This window comes from Canis lupus, chromosome 11 (genome assembly GCF_003254725.2).
Source record: "Canis lupus dingo isolate Sandy chromosome 11, ASM325472v2, whole genome shotgun sequence".
Classification (NCBI taxonomy): domain Eukaryota; kingdom Metazoa; phylum Chordata; class Mammalia; order Carnivora; family Canidae; genus Canis; species Canis lupus.
The window spans coordinates 44182739-44201042 of NC_064253.1; the positions used below are offsets into that span (position 1 = coordinate 44182739).

At 38.5% G+C, this 18304-nt stretch overlaps 1 long non-coding RNA gene across 1 annotated transcript in view; it reads right to left on the reverse strand.

Moving 5' to 3' along the window:
• Positions 1–1400: 1400 nt before the first annotated feature.
• LOC112650416 (uncharacterized) overlaps positions 1401–18304 on the reverse strand; it is a 92875-nt gene continuing 75971 nt past the window's right edge. The window contains exons 3-4 of the long non-coding RNA XR_007414046.1: positions 16966–17219; positions 1401–1665 (exon numbers count right to left, since the gene is read on the reverse strand). This is a non-coding gene — a long non-coding RNA (uncharacterized LOC112650416). The remainder of the gene's footprint in view (positions 1666–16965; positions 17220–18304) is intronic.

Below are 18304 nucleotides of genomic sequence, written 5' to 3' on the forward strand. Positions count from 1 at the left end.
TAGTCATGGTCTTAGTGGTAAAGAGCTGTAGCAAACCTTTTTATACTTTACAGAAATTTCTCTACAGCATTCCTAGATAATAAGCATAAGAAATGCTAACATTCTGAGTTGTTATTATGCCTTCCTTTATATCCATGAACATCCATAAGGATATATGAGGGAGGTGCTGAGACACAGAGTCCTAAAGGGACTTCTTCGTGATCTCTTAGCTAGTAAGTGGCAGACAGAGCCAGGAATAGCATACAGACTTTCCAGTGGCAGATTTGCTGTGCTTATCTATTATACTTGACAGTCTTTCAGTATCTGCGGTTAGGCAGTCCCTACTTAAGCAATTCTGAAGAAAGAATGCTCATTTTCTCTCGAGCCCACCTACAGTATTTTGGACATCTTCAGCTTAAGACGCCCTTCTTTATACTGAATCTTTATAAATGATACTTATATCTCTTTGTCATGCCTCAATGGAGTAGAACAGAATAAGTCAAATGCCTTGACCATGACACACATTCAAATAATGAAAAAGGTGATCAAATTTCCTCCAAACCTCCTTTTTAAAAATTATGTATTACAGGGCACCTGGGTGGCTCAGTGGTTGAGTGTCTGCCTTTGGCTCAAGTCATGATCCCAGGGTCCTGGGATCAAGTCCCACATCAGGCTACCTGCAGGGAGCCTGCTTCTCCCCCCTGCCTATGTCTATCTCTATGTGTCTTACATGAGCAAATAAATAAAATATTTAAAAAAATAAAAAATAAAAAATAAAAATTACATATTACTTTTTAGTTCTCTCAACTTCTTTTCTTATGATGAATTCTTAGCCTCACCACATTCTGATTGCTGTCCCCTGAACTGCAATTGTTTGTCAACAACATTTTAACTTATAGCATCAAAACTGAAGAACAATATTTCAGATATGTGCTGACCATTACAGATTGTCCTGGGACTCCACCCTCCCTTATGCTGAATGGTACACCAGAGAACCTGAGCATTTTGATTGGATGTTACTTCTTCTGACTTTTTAAAAGCAAAAGAGCAGGTCCATGACATGTCTATTACAATGAGGATATGGTTACGTATTTTACTAGCTGCTTTGATTAGATGAGATAATGAAGATAAAATGTCTGGTTCAAATTATAGCTCATACTCAAGACCAGTGCTTAGCAGTCAGCTAACTCCCTAATCAGTGAACCTAGCTAGCTGCTTAGTCTTCTTATGTTGGTGACTGTCATCTTAGATCTAGGGACCAAAGAAGTTCAGGCCAACTGCTGCATGCATGGCAACAGTCAACTGTACTATGGAATGTAGAAGGCACCAAGTCATATTATTATCTCATCCTGATTTTGAAATGAAGAAAATTCTCTAGATTATTGAGTCACTCTTCCAAAGCTCATAACTGAATAGGTTTAATTTTAACTTTAATGTACATGATGGACTATGTATTTATCTTTAGCAGAGTTTAACTTTTAGCTGAGTTGTGAACTGTGAATCCTGGCTTGGTTATCCAGAACATTAGCTCTCCCCTTTACAACAGTGTTATCCTCAGATTTCATAAGTATGCTACCTTTCTCATTTTCAAGGCTTGATAGAAAAGGGGGGAACTTGGTCCAGCAGGGTCTCACAGTCCTGGCTATGCCATTAATACATCAGGTGGGTCCAGAGAATTCGCTCGAGCTAGGAACAACACAGTAAGGGAAATGAGAAAGAGCACTAGTATAGGACCGAGAGATCAATAGTTGATCTAACACTCTACTAGACCACTAGAGTCCACGCCCCAGCCTAAATATTCTCTGCATTAGGCAGCCGTAAAAATCCAATTATAAAAATCAGTAACCCAAAAAGAACATACGAGTCTCATCAAGGTGCCTTTGGTGAATGATTCATTATGCTCCCAAATAATGTTAATAATGGCCCCAGATATTAAATGTTTACTGTGGTCCAGGCAGCTTCATGTGAGCTACTTCTTTCAATCCTCTCAAAAACCCTCCAAGACAGATATTATTATTATGGTTATTTTACAGAAGAGGAAACTAAGCTATTTGATCCCAAAGATTGAATGAGCAGTCTATCACCAGAGCCTATACTCTATGACATTCCATAGACTGTTATTCCATCTTTTAACAGAGGAGGTGATTTCCAGCCTCCATATTTTTTCCCAATAACAATTGCAAGCATAGCTTTATTCTGATCTATTTTTGCAGTTTAACATTTCTAGAGCACTTCTTCAACTCTATGACCTAGTAAGTCCATTATTATCTTCAGTTTCTGAGTATTTCCTTTTTCTCAGGTTGAATACCTTTCATTTTTCTTCAGTGAACTCCAACCTTGCTCATTTGTCAATGAGTTAAGCATGCACCATGTTCTCAGAATTATGGTAAGAGCTTGGGCAGCATTTCTAAATGGGGAAGCTGTTTGATTTGTTAACAACGATCTTAATTGTATATTCAACAGGGAGGATAAATTATCTAAACAGAACTGTCCTCAATGAATTATGAAATTGCATACCTCGCCTCTTCTTTAAAGAGAAGAGCCTACAAACATATGTCTTTTGTATGTTTAAAGTCACTCTTATTGTATACAGAGATAAAATGGATAGGAAAACCTTCCATCTCCTGGGAGGAAACCATCCTGTAATTGTCTGAAACATTCTATTATAATTTAAAGTGCACTACAAAGTTTCACAAAGGGATGGGACAAATCTAATTAAGTGAATTCTACAATAAATTTGCAGATTTGGTGGCACAACTTCATCCAAATCCCTTCAATCATCAAACAAATACACAAAAAAAACAAAAAAAAAAAACAAAAAAACAAAAACAAAAAAACAAACCCACAACACAACAACAAAAATCCCAGGTTGTACAGGAAACCTCGCCCAGCAAACACTTTCAAAAAGAACTGCCTCACCCAGACCACCCACCTCCGTCACTACTCATGACTACTTCCATGACACTTCAGGGACTTTACTATGGAATCAAATATTCCCTAATCACCAAAACTTCTGTTTTTCAGTCTCAAACGTGTGGGGTTATTGGCAGCCAGAGAATCATCCAGAGCTTCACATGGCTGCCTAATGCTCCCAAGGCTCTTCTGATGCAGCTGCAAGAGAAAGAGCCGCAAGCCAAACCCAGAGCCCGGCCTGCCAGAGCCCAGCATACTTTATCTGTACTCTGCCAGCACCAGAGCAGCCCTGCCTCCCTGTGTGTGCTCCTGGACAAATTCCCCAGAAATCCACAACAATTAGTTCTATCCCTGCCCATTTTCCTTAGGAATTCATTAATTTCAGGGTTTGCAAAGATACATACATATAGGAGTAGATCAAAAGGTAAGGAAGGAAGCATCAGCCACCATTAATGGTGATAGCAAAGTGATGAGCCATCGTTCTCTGTGACCAACTGCATAAATCACAATTTGAACTTGCCCTCTTTCTAGGCTGAAGGGGCAATGCCTTTGCTCGGTGTTGAGATGGTTCTATCAGAGTTTGGATTTGTTTGGTATCCTCTAAAACTCCTTCTATCCCTGACTTAGCTAGAGGTCCAGATCTGATTCTAAAGAAACCAAAAGGGTCCTTCTTTTTTTTTAATTTTCTTTTTATTGGAGTTCTTCTTAAACTGTAACATAATTCTTTGTCAATGCACCACCAGTTTTTCCAATGCACAGGGCTGAGTTGTGATCCATTTCTATACCTGTCCAGAATACAAAGAGGTGAGCTACCAACTTACTTCATCAGTGAAATTTTCATTCATCATATTTTAGCCAAGATGACTTTCTATATGAAAGAGGAATTAAATAATCACAAATGTTTGCATGAGTATTTACTAAGTGCCGGACATGTTACCATCTATCCATTGCTTTGGCCAAGCCTTATAACCACACTATAAGGTAAGTACTATCAGGAGCCTTGCGTTTCCAAAAAAAGAAAAAAACAAAAAAAACTGAAATTCAGGGATGATAAGGATTTTGTTTAAGGTCACACAGTTACTAAGTGAACAGACCAGAATTTGAACTAGACCTTACTAATGGCTGAGCTATATAACTTGAAGTAAAAATGCCCTCAATTTCCTACTTAATGGAATAAATGCTTAGGTAATTCAAACACAAATTGAATAGGCTTTCAGATGATAACTTTTAACATATGTTTGACTTATAAATAGCACAGAAAGAAACTACATAAGATACAAAAAGGATTTCCAGCCTATATTTTAGGAAATATTTTTCCTTTGGCAATTTCTCAAGCCTAACTTCCTCCAATGATAGATTATGTCCTGTTTATTATCTACAAAGAGCACAAATAGTTAGAAAAATGTTTTTGACCCCCTACCAAAAGCAAATATGACCTCATTTCCAAACCAGAAAACTTAGTCTGGACTTTGAATACTGATTTGGAACCAAGTTTTTAAAGAATTAGCTCAGAGCAGCAGGTTTGTAGCTCATATGACACAAGATGATCAATGACCACATTAGCTACTAATCTAAGGCATAAAACATGCATGAGGCATTAGCATGGAAATCTAACACGTTCCCACCCCAGGTGGCACTGGATTTCTAATCTGTTGTCCCATCTAATAGGAATAAACTTAAATAGCTTATTTAGAGCTTCATTTACAAAGTTAATAATTAGAGTGATTTACTCAAAAGGCAAGGGAGGCAGAAGGAGAAAGGGAGACAGCTGGGTGGATGTTGAACCAGGAGAAAGAAAATAAGAGTCATTTTTGAAAACACAAACTCTAAGTCTTACTATAAGACATCTCCCATCTGATGGTAAGAAATAAGGGTTAGAAAAAAGCATGCCTCCCAGAAGCTGAGTCTTAGTGGAACCAAACAAATAAGTATTGTTATTTGATACAGAATGCTAGGTAAGTTGTTTGACCTTCCAAACACAAGTTTCTACATCTTTAAAATGAGAATGATATTAACTGCTTTGCAAGGAATAAAAAGATAAGCAAAGAGGTTAATACAGTACTTGACACTTGGGAATTATTAAATTTCTATGGATTCTACCCTTTAGTGGATTCCCCAGAAAGTGCTAAGATGCACGTATGGTCCTCTTTCCCTGATTCTGAGATGCCAGGGTCTGATCTAGTCACAAATTTTGACATGGTACTTTCTTCATCTATATCCAGTGCTGGCTCAATAGTTGGATGAGTTGTTTACTTCGGTGTTATATAGAATATTGGGCAAGTGAGGTTCAACTCATTGGAAACAAGCAAGTGTTTATCCTGTCATTCATACCTTAGGTGACTCAAGTTTCCCTGTGTACCATTTATGTGACTTGGCTCCAGGCTTATCCCTAACCTTTTAAGGACCCAGGGCAAGAGACCAAATGTAAACCCATATACATCAATATTTAAAGCTTATAAAACAGATAACAAAATTTAAATACAATAGTTTCTATCCCCCTAATTAGACAAAAGTACCTTAATAATAACCTGGAAGGTTAGATTCAAATTTATAATTCTGAGACTCCTTAGAGTTCTATGCTAGAACTTGGCAGCATAGAAAGAGTCAGCTCTTCCTCCTTCACTTCCCACCAGGCTCTGTCCTACTCTGTGATGGCACTTGCATAGGTATGTATGTGGACACTCCAATTTTCACATCCACTGCCCCATCTTCACAAACAGCCACCCAAGACCACCTATCAACTCACTGGTATGCCCACCAACAGCATGGTTGATCATCCTCCATGAAGAAAATCCAAAGCAAGAAGTTTATTTAGGCACTGGAAGCAGGCTCAGGATTTTAGTCTGGAAATTCCAGAGTCCTGAATACTCAGAATTATCTAGAACTGAGGGAGGCAGGCTCCAGGTAGCCATGAAGAATGAGAAGTAGCTTTGCAGTGTCCACATGCATCTGCAGACTGCAGAGCCAGGGCAGAGCCAGAGAAGAGCCACCTAATTCATGGAGCCCAGTACAGGGGTCCCTTTTACCTAGCTCAGCAAAACCTGCTTATTCAGTCAAGTTAATTTATCTCTTCATCCTCCCAGTTGCTATCATGAAGGGCAGAGTGTTAATATATTCACTGCAGGGGAGCTGGATACTACTCATAAAGTGGCTCCAGAGTAGGCGGTCCTTCTGCAATGGAAAGTGTGGACATTAATATTAACCCTTCTAATTTCACTTTATGCATTAAATAAGTCTTGATAATTAGCAGGTTCCACCTTCTAAACAATTAGCTAGACTGGTAAATAATCAAGAGACAGGAAAAGCTAATTAACCTTTGATTTTCTTCACAGAAAAATACTCAGGTTTTTTTTTTTTTAAATATCTATAATGCACTTTAGGGATCTCTTTCTATCTTTTTCACAGAAGGAATTGTTTTAAGGTGTTTTCATGCCCATCCGTATTATATAAAAGTATGGTCTGCCTCACATGTCTAATAATCATTGGCACCCTTCGCACCACTGAAAGGTTTTCTGGGCCATGAAGAGAATTTTTGCAAGCTGTCCCAAGGCCATAATGCTCATTTTTAGAGGGTGGTAAATAGACGGTATGAGCTACTACCCACAGCTTGTTATTTCCTCACATTGCTGCCCAAACAGAACAAAGACAGTAGTGTAAGAGCTTCCCAACCAGATTGAGGTGCTGCAGAAAAACCCAAAATTCGGGGACATTCGGGGAAAAGTAGCAGCATGTTTGGTTATGACCAAATCCTTCCATGCATTGGTCCTTGCCCAGTTCCCATCTCCCACCCACCCATCACCTCTCTTCTACCCCTGAGGGTCCTTCACCTCCAGGGTTTTCAAATCACATTGTGATCACCTAGAGTGCTTTAAAAATCAGCTCCAGAGATTCTAGTGTAATTGGGCATGCAGAATTTCAAGAGGACTCTCATGGGCAGCAGGTTTGAGAATCAGCACCAACACACACTGCTGCCCTCCCCACATCCCGCAACAGCCCCAATCTACTTGCTCTTTCCTAAACACATCCAGCATTTTTAACTACTATGCTTTTTGCTTCAAAAGTCCCTCTCCTACCCTGGAAAGTTCTCCTCATCCTGTAAGAGTCAGATAGATGAAGCCCTGTCCCCAGTCAGGTCTCCCCATTTTGAGGTCCCAGAACACCTCATGCATCCCCTTAGTAGAGCTAACAGAGACCATATAATGTATCATCCCAACAAAGGTACTGTTGAATGTAAAAGAAAACACTATTTATAGTTATGCTGAGTGACAGGTGTCAGCCAGGACTTTCCCAGGCAAACTGGAAAATCAGCCCTAATTATAGCCTCTGTTTATTAATCAGTAATGACATCCTTGCTTGTCCATCTCCCATCCTAAGGATGAAAGCCATCAAGGCAGAGACTGTACTTAGTCATCTCTCCACTTGGATTAGATTAGATGTTGAAGAGATGTGTCTATAAGAGGCCCTCTACTTCATAATAGTTAAATGCATAGACTCCATAACCAAAGAGCATAGGTTCAAATTCCAGCTCTGTCATGTATCAGCTGTGTGACCAGATATTTCCAGTGCTTTAATGGCTTCATTTCAGAAATAGAGATAGTGAGATGTAATTAATAGGGTTGTTTAAAGGTTTAAAAGAGTCAATATATGTAAAACACTTAGAGCAATACCTGGATATAGGAAGCACTGTTATGTGTTTATTATTATTTGTAATAATAATAATAATAATAATAATAACAGATAAACCCATTGAATAAGCTCCACATGATTATTTTCTCCAAATTATCACACTCACGGTGAATGCTCCCAATAATAACAAGCCAATATTTACTGATGAATCTCCATGTTCTAGGCACTGTTCCTTGCTTTGCACACATTATCTCACTGCCCTTCACCACAAGCCTATCAGGGAAATATGTCATCTATTATACCAGCTTTACCATGAAAGAAATTGAGGCTTAAAAATGGAGAATTTCCACAGTCATTGTATTTTATCTTTCTATAGGAAAGTGACCAAAATCTCTCACTGTGACTTTCCTGATTCCTTTGAGAAATAAAAGGTCCTCTCTAAAGTCCCTGTTATTACCCAACGTACCCAATGCTTGAAAAAACAAAAGGTGGAAAAGCAATGGCCGTGATATCTGTGTCTTGGAGGGAGCTCTTGTTTGCTGCTTTTTGAAGTGTTTAACAATTTATAAGCCAGTATTATCAAGAAGATAATATATACAGGGGTGCCTGGGCGGCTCAGTCAGTTGAGCGTCCAACTCTTGATTTCAGCTCAGGTCATGATCTCAGGGTTGTAGGATCAAGCACCGCATCAGGCTCTGGGATTAGTTCAGAACCTGCTTGAGATTCTCTGCCTCTCCCTACCCATCTGCCCCTCCCCCTGTGCACTCTCTCTCTCTCCCCCAAAAATAAATAGATATAGAGATAAATGAATAAATAAATCTTTTTTAAAAAAGAAGATAATATATATAAAAAAGCAGTATGGGGGTACTGAGGACACCCAGAATTATAAAATCTTCCCCTCACATCCAAGAAGTGCAAAACCTAGTTGACAACAGACAGAAAACATTAAATAACACTGTAGCCTTTAAACAGCAGTAATAAAAGGGAGAATTCCAGAGCATCATATGATTAATTCCTAAGTAAATGGTATAGTTTATTTGTGCCACAGGAGGTCAGAGAAGGAAGGAATTCTGAAAGAGAAGAGGATGAGGGGGCATGAGGGCTGTGTCTTTAAACATTCATTAATGCAACAAACGTTCACCAACACCTACCATGTGTCCCTTTGCTACACACTGGGACTGTGGACATTAGAAAAACAGGGTGGTGCACTCAAGAAGCCAAGAGTCTGGAGGGGAAATCAGATGTGTGGGTAGATAGCTCAAATGGCATTAGAATAGCTATGACGGAGGTAGCTATTTTATGTCTGCGATACTGTGGGGCCCAGAGAGGGATAGCCACCCAGCCTGGTCTGGGCAAAGCTGTAGGAGCAAGATGGAGAAGGCTCTCTAGAAAAGAGATTACCTGAGCTAAGTCTTAAAGAACAAATAGTAGTTACCAAGGGGGAAAGAGAAAGAGTAAACATTAAATAAAAAGAAATAAAGACTAGGAAATTCAAGCAGAAAACAATAAAAATTTTAGGAGATGGAAGGTGGGAAAACGGGGTTATATTAGGGAAACAAACAAAAATCTTCTAGAAAGGATTGATATATAAGACTGGAAAATAAAATGATCATTTTTTTGAGTTTATAATGTTCAGTAGAATTGAGATAATGAAGATATTGCATATAATCAATGAGCCTCTCGAAGAAAGGAACAAGGCATGCTCGAATGTGTACATACACTTGAATGTGTCTGGAACCAAGGAAATACTCAAAATGTTTACCCTGTGAAAAATTGGTATGTACATACACACACAGGCATGAATACACTAACACAAAAACATATGCCAGAGCACAGTCGAATCCTAGATCATAGTCACAGTGATTTCAAAATTAAATGTTGTTTTTGTTTGCTTTTAGTGAAGTCTTCCTGCTAGTCTCTGCCAGTGATAGGAGCAAGCTGAAGTAACTCCTGGGGAAATATGAAGAGCATAAAGAAAAGCTAAAACAACTCTTCTTTTGGCCCTGATCTAAGTTTATAAAGTCCACTTGCCAGAAGGGAATTCTAGACAACATTTATTTGTCTAGTTTCATTAAAAAGGGCACATAGCTGATAACTAAAGAGGAGAAACATTTTCCAAAAGAAGAATTCACAAGCTTTGACAAGAAATAGAATGAAAAGAACATGTTATGTTATTTATGCCTGTGTATATACTGCATACATACATAAAGGTATGCATCCATGATCTATGTATACTCATAACCTTCCCAGTTTCCATTAAGGGGTCAATGAAACAATGAACCATGAGGTGGCATAACAGAGTGATTAAGTAAGTGCACATGCTCTGAAGTTACACTGCCTGGCCTCCAATCCTCCTTACTGAACACACCAGCTCTATGAGCACTTCCCTGGGCTTGTAAGCAACTTCCCCCTCTAACTCTCAGTGACTTCATCTATAAAATCAAAATAATAATAGAATCTATGACATGTGATTAAATAGTGATCCTCTTATGAGGATTAAGTGATGTAATTCATGTAAAAGTGCTTAGCATACTGGCTGGCGCGTCACAAGAACTCAGTAGCAGTCTCAGAGCTATTAAACTTATGCCAGAAATTATTCCAAAATATAGAGAGAAGGAGACATTTTTTAAAGCATTAAAGTGATTAGATAGGGCTGAGTAGGCCAGCTATAAATTCACCATCGGAAATTTCTTTTATAAAGGACCATCCAGTGCTCAAAAGAGAGGATCATTTTTCATATTGTTCTTCATATATTCCTGTCACTTTGACTTGCCTCATCTATATAAATGAGGCTTAAAAAAATACCCCTGAATCTAATCACTCCTGGAGTCTACAAAACCATCTCAAAGGAACTGGTTACCATTCTACATGTTTATAAAATGTAGGATCCCAGCTGACAGACTTGCTGAAAATGAAGACAATGATATGGTTATAGGTTTGGGTAAAAAGGCTGTGGTCATCAAGAAGTTTAACAATACTAAACTAAGGCCCCAAATTTGCAGCTTATTGCAATTTATTTTTGAAAACCTCAATTTTCTCCCTTGGATTTATCCATCACCCCTGCTCCCTCTGTCTCCCATCCTCCTCTCCTCTCTCATTTATACTTCTGAGGAATAATTTTAAGGATGAGCCTTTGCCAAGATTCTGAATTGCTAGTATTGCTCAATGCATATACAAGTAGAAAAGGATATATCCAAAACCTGAGTATAAAAGCAGTCATTCCAGAGCTTGTAATAGTTGGAGCTACACTGTAAATGGTGGAAATTTCAAAGGGAGGGAAAAAAGCCTAGAGATCAGACACAAGAAATATTTTCAACTACCAGAAACTTTGATCTGAAACCTTTGTGTTTTGCACATTACACATGTAAAATGTGGATCTTTCAATCAGGAAAGCACAGGAATTGGGTAATATAGTCAAAGGAATTCACATTTCCATATCTAACTCTTTTTTTTCTGTCTTGGAAAAAGAATCACTCTTCCATTGTGTAAATCTACCTACTCAGAGGCATATGATTAAGATCGCAAGGAGTTCAACTCCTCAGATACAGAGAAATTTTTTTAAAATTCTAAAACTTAACATGAATGATTAGTCTTTTATGCTGTCATTAAGTATAAAAATAAAACCTTCTATGGTTTTCGTTCTACAGTAGAAATCAGAGGTCTACTCTCTCCTACCATTTTCTCTTTTGCCTTCAAATAAAACCTTGCAATCTAAGACTCTCTTTTGTGGCCTAGGTTTATTAAACCCTGATATGATTCCTCTAGGGTTGAAGATCCTCCTACTAAACTGCTTACCAAAGGTTTACAAATTGAAATGGTTCTCAGGGGAATTTATTTCTGCCTAGTTAGTTCTGTTACTGCTGTCTCTGAAGACAGATTATTGAGACAAAACTGATTGGGAAAACCAAACCTCTCTAACTCCCTACACCAAAGAGGTTAGAAAAGCAGAACTCAGAGAGCTTGGAGCTCTTCCTTCTTTTGTATTATTAAAAGACTTACCCTGGTAAGTGAACGCCTTCTTTACTCAATACCAGATTTCAGAAAACAATGCCTCAAAGCATCTTGTCTTTTCTTTTCCCACACAACACTCAAAGCACAAATTCTTGATCAAATTCTGTGTTAAAGTGGTCCGTGCCACATCATTTTATTGACTTGACTGCAAAGTGACTTCTTATACACCCCATACAGCATATCATGACAACCACACAGCTTAGAAAGAGAATTAACAAAAAATAAAGACACTTGTCTGACAAGGACAAGAAAATAAATTAAAAATCCATGCTCTTGGGGCTCCTGGGTGGCTCAGAGGTTGAGTGTCTGCCTTCAGCCCAGGGCATGATCCCAGGGTCCTGGGATCAAGCCCCACATCAGGCTCCCTGAATGGAGCCTGCTTCCCCCTCTGCCTGTGTCTCTGCCTCTCTCTCTCTATGTCTCTCATGGATAAATAAATAAAATCTTAAACAAACAAACAAACAAACAACTCCATGCTCTTCCCAAAGCTTCAAGTTTTATGATGTTTGGAAACTTAGAATACCAGTTCAGCCTTAGATTTCTTCGTTATGTCAGGGATGTAGCATTGTATATGGTTAATCCAAAAAAATTCTTCCCATTATTTCCTAATCATGGGAAACACAAAAGTTCATGTAAGAAACTCCCACTTACTAGTGGGCTGTGATCTAAAAGTTGCCTATTAACTGATCAAAGTTCAAAAGACATTTCCCTTGGAAATAGTTGCTGTTGATTTCTGGGATGAGTCCACAAATGATTATACCCATATTGCAAGAACTCTATGTCTTACCTCCTTAACTGTCCAGTGCTTAAACACCTTTCCTGACAAAGCCCATGGCTCTGAAGGCAGCCCAGTTCCTTTGTCAGCCTTCTCCCTCTGCACATTTGCTACAATCTACTCACATTTAGCTCCAATCTGCCTCTACCTACCACCTGGCAGATCCCCCTATCCTAGCCCAGAGGGCCATCCTGCTCCTTTTGTTTTTTCTTCTCTACTGTACATGTGCCCAGTTCCTTGAATCTATTCTCCTAATGTGGATTCCAGACCCCATGCCCCTGAATATGCCCCATTTAATTTTTAATGTCGTTTGTGTAATGTGATATGCACAGCTAGAGAGAATCAGATGTGTGTGGTTAGCACAGTAGGGCACTGATTACCATGGCCTGGACAGTGTGGTTTTATTTTGTTTTACTGAATATTAAGTCATTGAAAGACACAAACAGCTGTCGATGGAACCTATTTGGGTTAGAGCAAAGCCTCATTGTTCATGATGTGTGGCAGAGCGCCTAGCATGGAAAACTTTTTTTTTTAAACCAGAGAGGTGAGAACTAAAAATACTAGCCACTTATGGATCTAGAAATAGAATCAGGAAAATATTTCTTAACACAGCTTTATTTTCTGAAATAAGCACGTAGATGACATTAGTTACAAAATTATAAGGTACCCATTACCATGGAGAAAACTATAAAATAACCTTTTTTTTTCTATAGTTTGACCAAGTCTGTTTCTGCTAATATCCCCTGGCATTCCAAGCTAATGGGGAGTTGGGAAAGAGTACTTTGAATAGAGAGTTGGGAGTGGGGAGGAATGCCTTCTGAGAGAGAAAGTACCTAATAGTGGAAAAAAAGCAACCAAGCACCTGAAAAAGAAAATAACCGTGGAGCTATAGAGTAATATGGCAAGAGGACTAGTTCTTCCTTGCAATCAAAGGAGTAAAAGAGAAATGGGAAGTTTTCATTAGTTGGGACCTAGTGCTCCCCCTCCCCACCTCAGGGACATGCTTAGGCTCTAAAGTGGGGACTCTGTGGATACACCTAAGAAACTCTTTAGAAGCCCCAGTCAATTTGTCATGGAAATCTCTTGGCTAAGAATAATACCAACAGGATTATCATTTCTTCAAGAATTACTAGCATCAGTAACTGGAGCAGAAGATTTAGCCATAGCAACATCCTTTTGAGTATAAGCATCGGAAACAATTCTTCTTCCAAGGGACTTCCTAAGCCTTTACCAGCATAGAGTTCATAGAGTTAAGAGCTCAGGGTGATGGGATGCCTGGGTGGCTCAGAGGTTGAGCATCATCTGCCTTTGGCTCGGAGTGTGAACCCGGGGTCCTGGGATCGAGTTCCATATCAGGCTCCCTGCGAGAAGCCTGCTTCTCCCTCCACCTATGTCTGCATCTCTATCTCTGTGTCTCTCGTGAATAAATAAATACAATCTTAAAAAAAAAAAAGAGCTCAGGGTGAAGTCAGGCAAATCTTGGTTTGCAACCCGGCTCTGCTATTTCCCAGCTGTGTGACCTTAAACTCTTTTAGCGGTCTTGTTTTCCCATCTGGGTGATGAAATAATATCATCTATCTTTTAAGATTGCTGCAAAAGTTTGAACAAAATAATAGGTTCATAGATTTAACATATTCTTTGGAAACTGACAAAAACATATGTTGGCAGTTCATATATTTTTTATACTTTTTTATTGTGAAATAGAGTATATATACAGAGAAGAGTACATTAAATATAAAAACATAGCTAATTAAATTATTTTTCTAAATAAATTCTTTTAAAGCAAATACCACTCAGATTTTTAATTACTAATTTTTTTAAAGATTTATTTATTTATTTATTTATTTATTTATTTATTTATTTATTCATGATAGACAGAGAGAGAGACAAGCAGAGACACAGGAGGAGGAAGAAGCAGGCCCCATGCCGGGAGCTCGACATGGGACTCGATCCCAGGACTCCAGGATCGTGCCCTGGGCCAAAGGCAGGCGCTAAACCGCTGAGCCACCCAGGGATCCCCTAATTACTAATTTTTGAATTTTTCTTTTCTTTTTAAAATTTCTCCATTTCTTTCTATCATTTCCAACTCTTAAAATTTTTAAGCTTGCCTTTTATATTTTGAACACTAAGTCTAGTTATTTTTATTTTTTTCTAGTTATTTTTAAATATTTGTTCATTCTGCATAGTCTCATTCACATCAGCTTATCAGAATGCCAGGTCAAGTGTTATCATGTGATAGACATTGTTTTTTTAAGAAATAATTTTAAGCCTCCAGTGATATTGGAAGATCCAGTATCCTTCAGAAAGGACTTTTTGTTGCTTGTACCATAGACTTTGAGGCACCAGAAATAGCCTGCCTCTACTTACAGGAATCAAGCTTTTCTGGGCCTTCCACTAGACTCAAGGCTGGACTGATAGGTTTCCCAGTCATCCTTACTCCTAGAATATGTTGTCCATCAGGGTCCAAACCTAAGCCTGAAGGGGGAGGGTTTTACTACCACCTTACTTTTGACAGAACCTGGACCCCCACTATTATCCCCTAAGCCCCACAAGGCTGTCAAAAATACTTAGCATTTTGATCATCTCTTCAATAACCTGCAAATGTTTGTGAATAACCTGAAGGGTGTGCTCATTTCTCTGGATATTGGCCCTCACCTAACTCTTGGGCCCACAACCAGTATATTTCTGGCTCTTTTATACCTTCAGGAACGTTTCTTTAACAGCGTCCAATTGAGGGGTGCCTAGTGCTAAGTCGGTTAAGCATCCCACTCACAATTTCAGCGCAAATCATGATCTCAGGGTAGTGAGATGGAGCCCTGTGTTGGGCTCTGTGCTCAGGCTGCTTGGGATTATCTCTCTCTTCTTCTCCCTCTGCTCCTCCCTCCATGTTCACTCTCTCACTCTCTCTCTCTCTTAAATCAATAAATCTTAAAAAAAAAATAGTGTCCAACTGTTCTTGTTATTTTTGTTCAGAATGTTGGTTAGAATACCTAGAGTGACATTACCAGAAGTGAAAGTCTTTGCCTTTATTAGTATGTGTTTATTTACCCAAAATAAGTTAGCCTAGTTACCAAGTAGAACTACTACTTTATTTGTACCTCCCTTAGGATACTTATCACTTCCATCCTAGGATTATAATCATTAAAAAATATATTTCTCTCTCTGCCTTCATTATATTTTTAAGCTGTTCTAGGACATAATCCATAACCATGTCTAATTCATCTATGAATTATCCCCAATTCCTGTGGATAATTCACATTAACTTTACAGGAACTGTTGAGTGAATGAATAAACTTAAATGACTCTCATTTGCACAAACTGAATACTTCTGAGAGAGAACCTCTGAATTACCCTAAATTATGTAATGGTCATCTCAGAAGAAGTAAGAAGTAGACTATAATTCCAAATATCAATTGTGATTTGCATTAACAAGTTTCCCTAAGCCTTCGTATGATAAGCAATTGCATACCTGCAGAAATAAATATGAATATTAGGATATAACAAATGATAGCTTGGATACCCCCAGGGTGCAGTTTCAATATTGATCTGCATATTTCATTCAGTATTAACACATGTGACTGAAATTGTGTAGCCACTGTTCTCATTAAAATTCATAAATTCCCTCTGGAATTCATGGCAGCCATCTGGCCAAATACTGGCTTCTTACATTTGAAATGCAATTGCACTGAAGTCACTGAATCTCTCAATCAATTACAAAAGATCTGAGCTCTTAGGGTTTACATTGATTGGCCACCATTTTCCTAATGGAGTCATAGCCTCTGTAATTACCTATTTGACAGGAGAGATGCCCGCTTTCTGAAGGCTATACATCCTAGCTATTCATTTACCTAAAACGTTAGTTGGCAGCCCTCATAAGAGCATCAACTACCTAGTGTGATTAGAGTTAATGTAAGTGTAACAGAATGATGTTCTCATTCCATCTCCACTTACTGCATATGGTTACCACATATTATTCTCTAACATGGATTGCATTTTCAAAGTAACTTCAACGTACATTTTTATTTTATAATTCATCAAGAGCCAAAATTTATGCATTTGCACACACCTTCATATGTATAGCCATACTCAGAAAGCGCTATTTGATTCAAAAAGCTGAAATCCCTTTTTCCAAATATAGAAAAACTTCTGGCCCTCAAGACATGAAATGTATTTGATCACAGCTTTTTAAGGGACATAAGAAAAAGTAATTAAGACTCTCCCCCTCACACACATACTTCCTTAATATATTGGAAGAAGTGGAAAGAATACTACTATTGGATTCAGACACAGTTCGGATTCCAATGTCAGTAAAACCACGAGTTGCCTGCATGATATAGGTTAAATTTTTAAATCTTTCTGAGCCTATTTCTTCATTTATAACATTGAGATATTAATATTATAACCATTATAATGTTTTAATTTAATAATTATATTTTATTTTAATAACTATAATGTTGTTATAATAGCTTATTATAACATTTCAGCAGGATTGAAGTAACAAAATAAAGGCCCTAGCATAATATCTTTGTATTAGTCAGATTTTCTTAAGTAAGGAAGCTACAGCTATCTCAAAATCTCAATGGTTTACAATAGTAAACATTTGTTTCTTGCTCAAGAATCTTCATGCTATCTGTGGCTCTGCTGAATGGATTTAAGCTCACCTGGCCAATTGAGTTGCTCTTCACGCCAGTTTACAGTCTGGGTTCCAATCTACTCCATGAGTCTCTGTATCCAGGATTCAGGATGAAAAACAATGCCTACCACAGGCACAATCTACTCATTGTGGAGAGCAGAAGTGCAAGATGGCTGAAGGCATTTTCTTGGACCTCACATACCATGGCTTCTCTCCTCTTTGTATGTGATAGCAAGCCACTTGGGCAACTCCAAAGTCAGTGTATTCTTCTCACAAGGGAACCTGTGCCCAGGACGGAAAAGAAAGAAAATTATGAATGAATATTCACCACAACACAATTCAATTAATGGTAGTAATTGTAATTAGCTCTTGTATGCCATTATGATGCTTCTATCTCTAAAAATATCCTGAGATCTATTGGAGGAAATAATTGAGAGGAGATGATGGCAGGTTGACTTGCACCTTGGAACCAGGCAGTTTAGGTTTCCCACTCCCTCCCCGTCCTTGGAATGTATGTAGTCTCCATACATTCCTTTCCCATAGTCAGAGCTATTTCAAGGATGCAACCTTGAGAGAGCAATGTGTTGCTTGGGATCACATGAATGGTAGATGTGTCTGAACCCAGTTATGGCCTCTATACAAACTCTTTAAGATTCTGGTAGGCAGGTTCAGAGATCTACTAGTCTTCCAGGCATCCAAGACAAGCCTTGGAAGTAAGTTCCCTTGCTTGTTGAAACCTGCAACCTACCAACCCGGAGTGTTTCCCATGACCTTTCTTGGGTTTCTTCCAGCCCTCCAAAAATGGCTGCCAGTTTTAGATGTTACCCAGGAAATCCCCAAGGGTTGTGAAACAACAAGATCTCATAGCAAATTACAGAAATATTTTTCCAGTTACTTCCAAGAGATTGAGCCTTCTTCTGATGAAGCTTTTATTAGATGACCTGAATGCCCTATCTTAAGTTACCATGGTTATTCACTCAACAGGCACGAGTAACTGAAGGAAGCCGTGTTATACCACTCACTACTTTCACAAGTACTTTTTTTTTAAAGATCTTGTTTATTTATTTGAGAGACAAAGAGAGAGCATGAGTGAGAGAGAGAGAGAGTGAGAGAGAGCATAAGCAGGGGGAGCAGCAGTGGGAGAGGGAGAAGCAGATTCCCTACTGAGCCTGGAACCTGAAGTGGGGCTCAATCCCAGGACTGTGATCATGACCTGGGCTAAAGGCAGACACTTAACCAACTGAGGCACCCAGGCACCTCTCACAAGTACTTTTAAAAAAAGTATACCTATTTCATTTTTATATTGTACCTATAATAAAATGTACCTAAATACATATTTATGAAAATGAGACATATATTACTTGGCT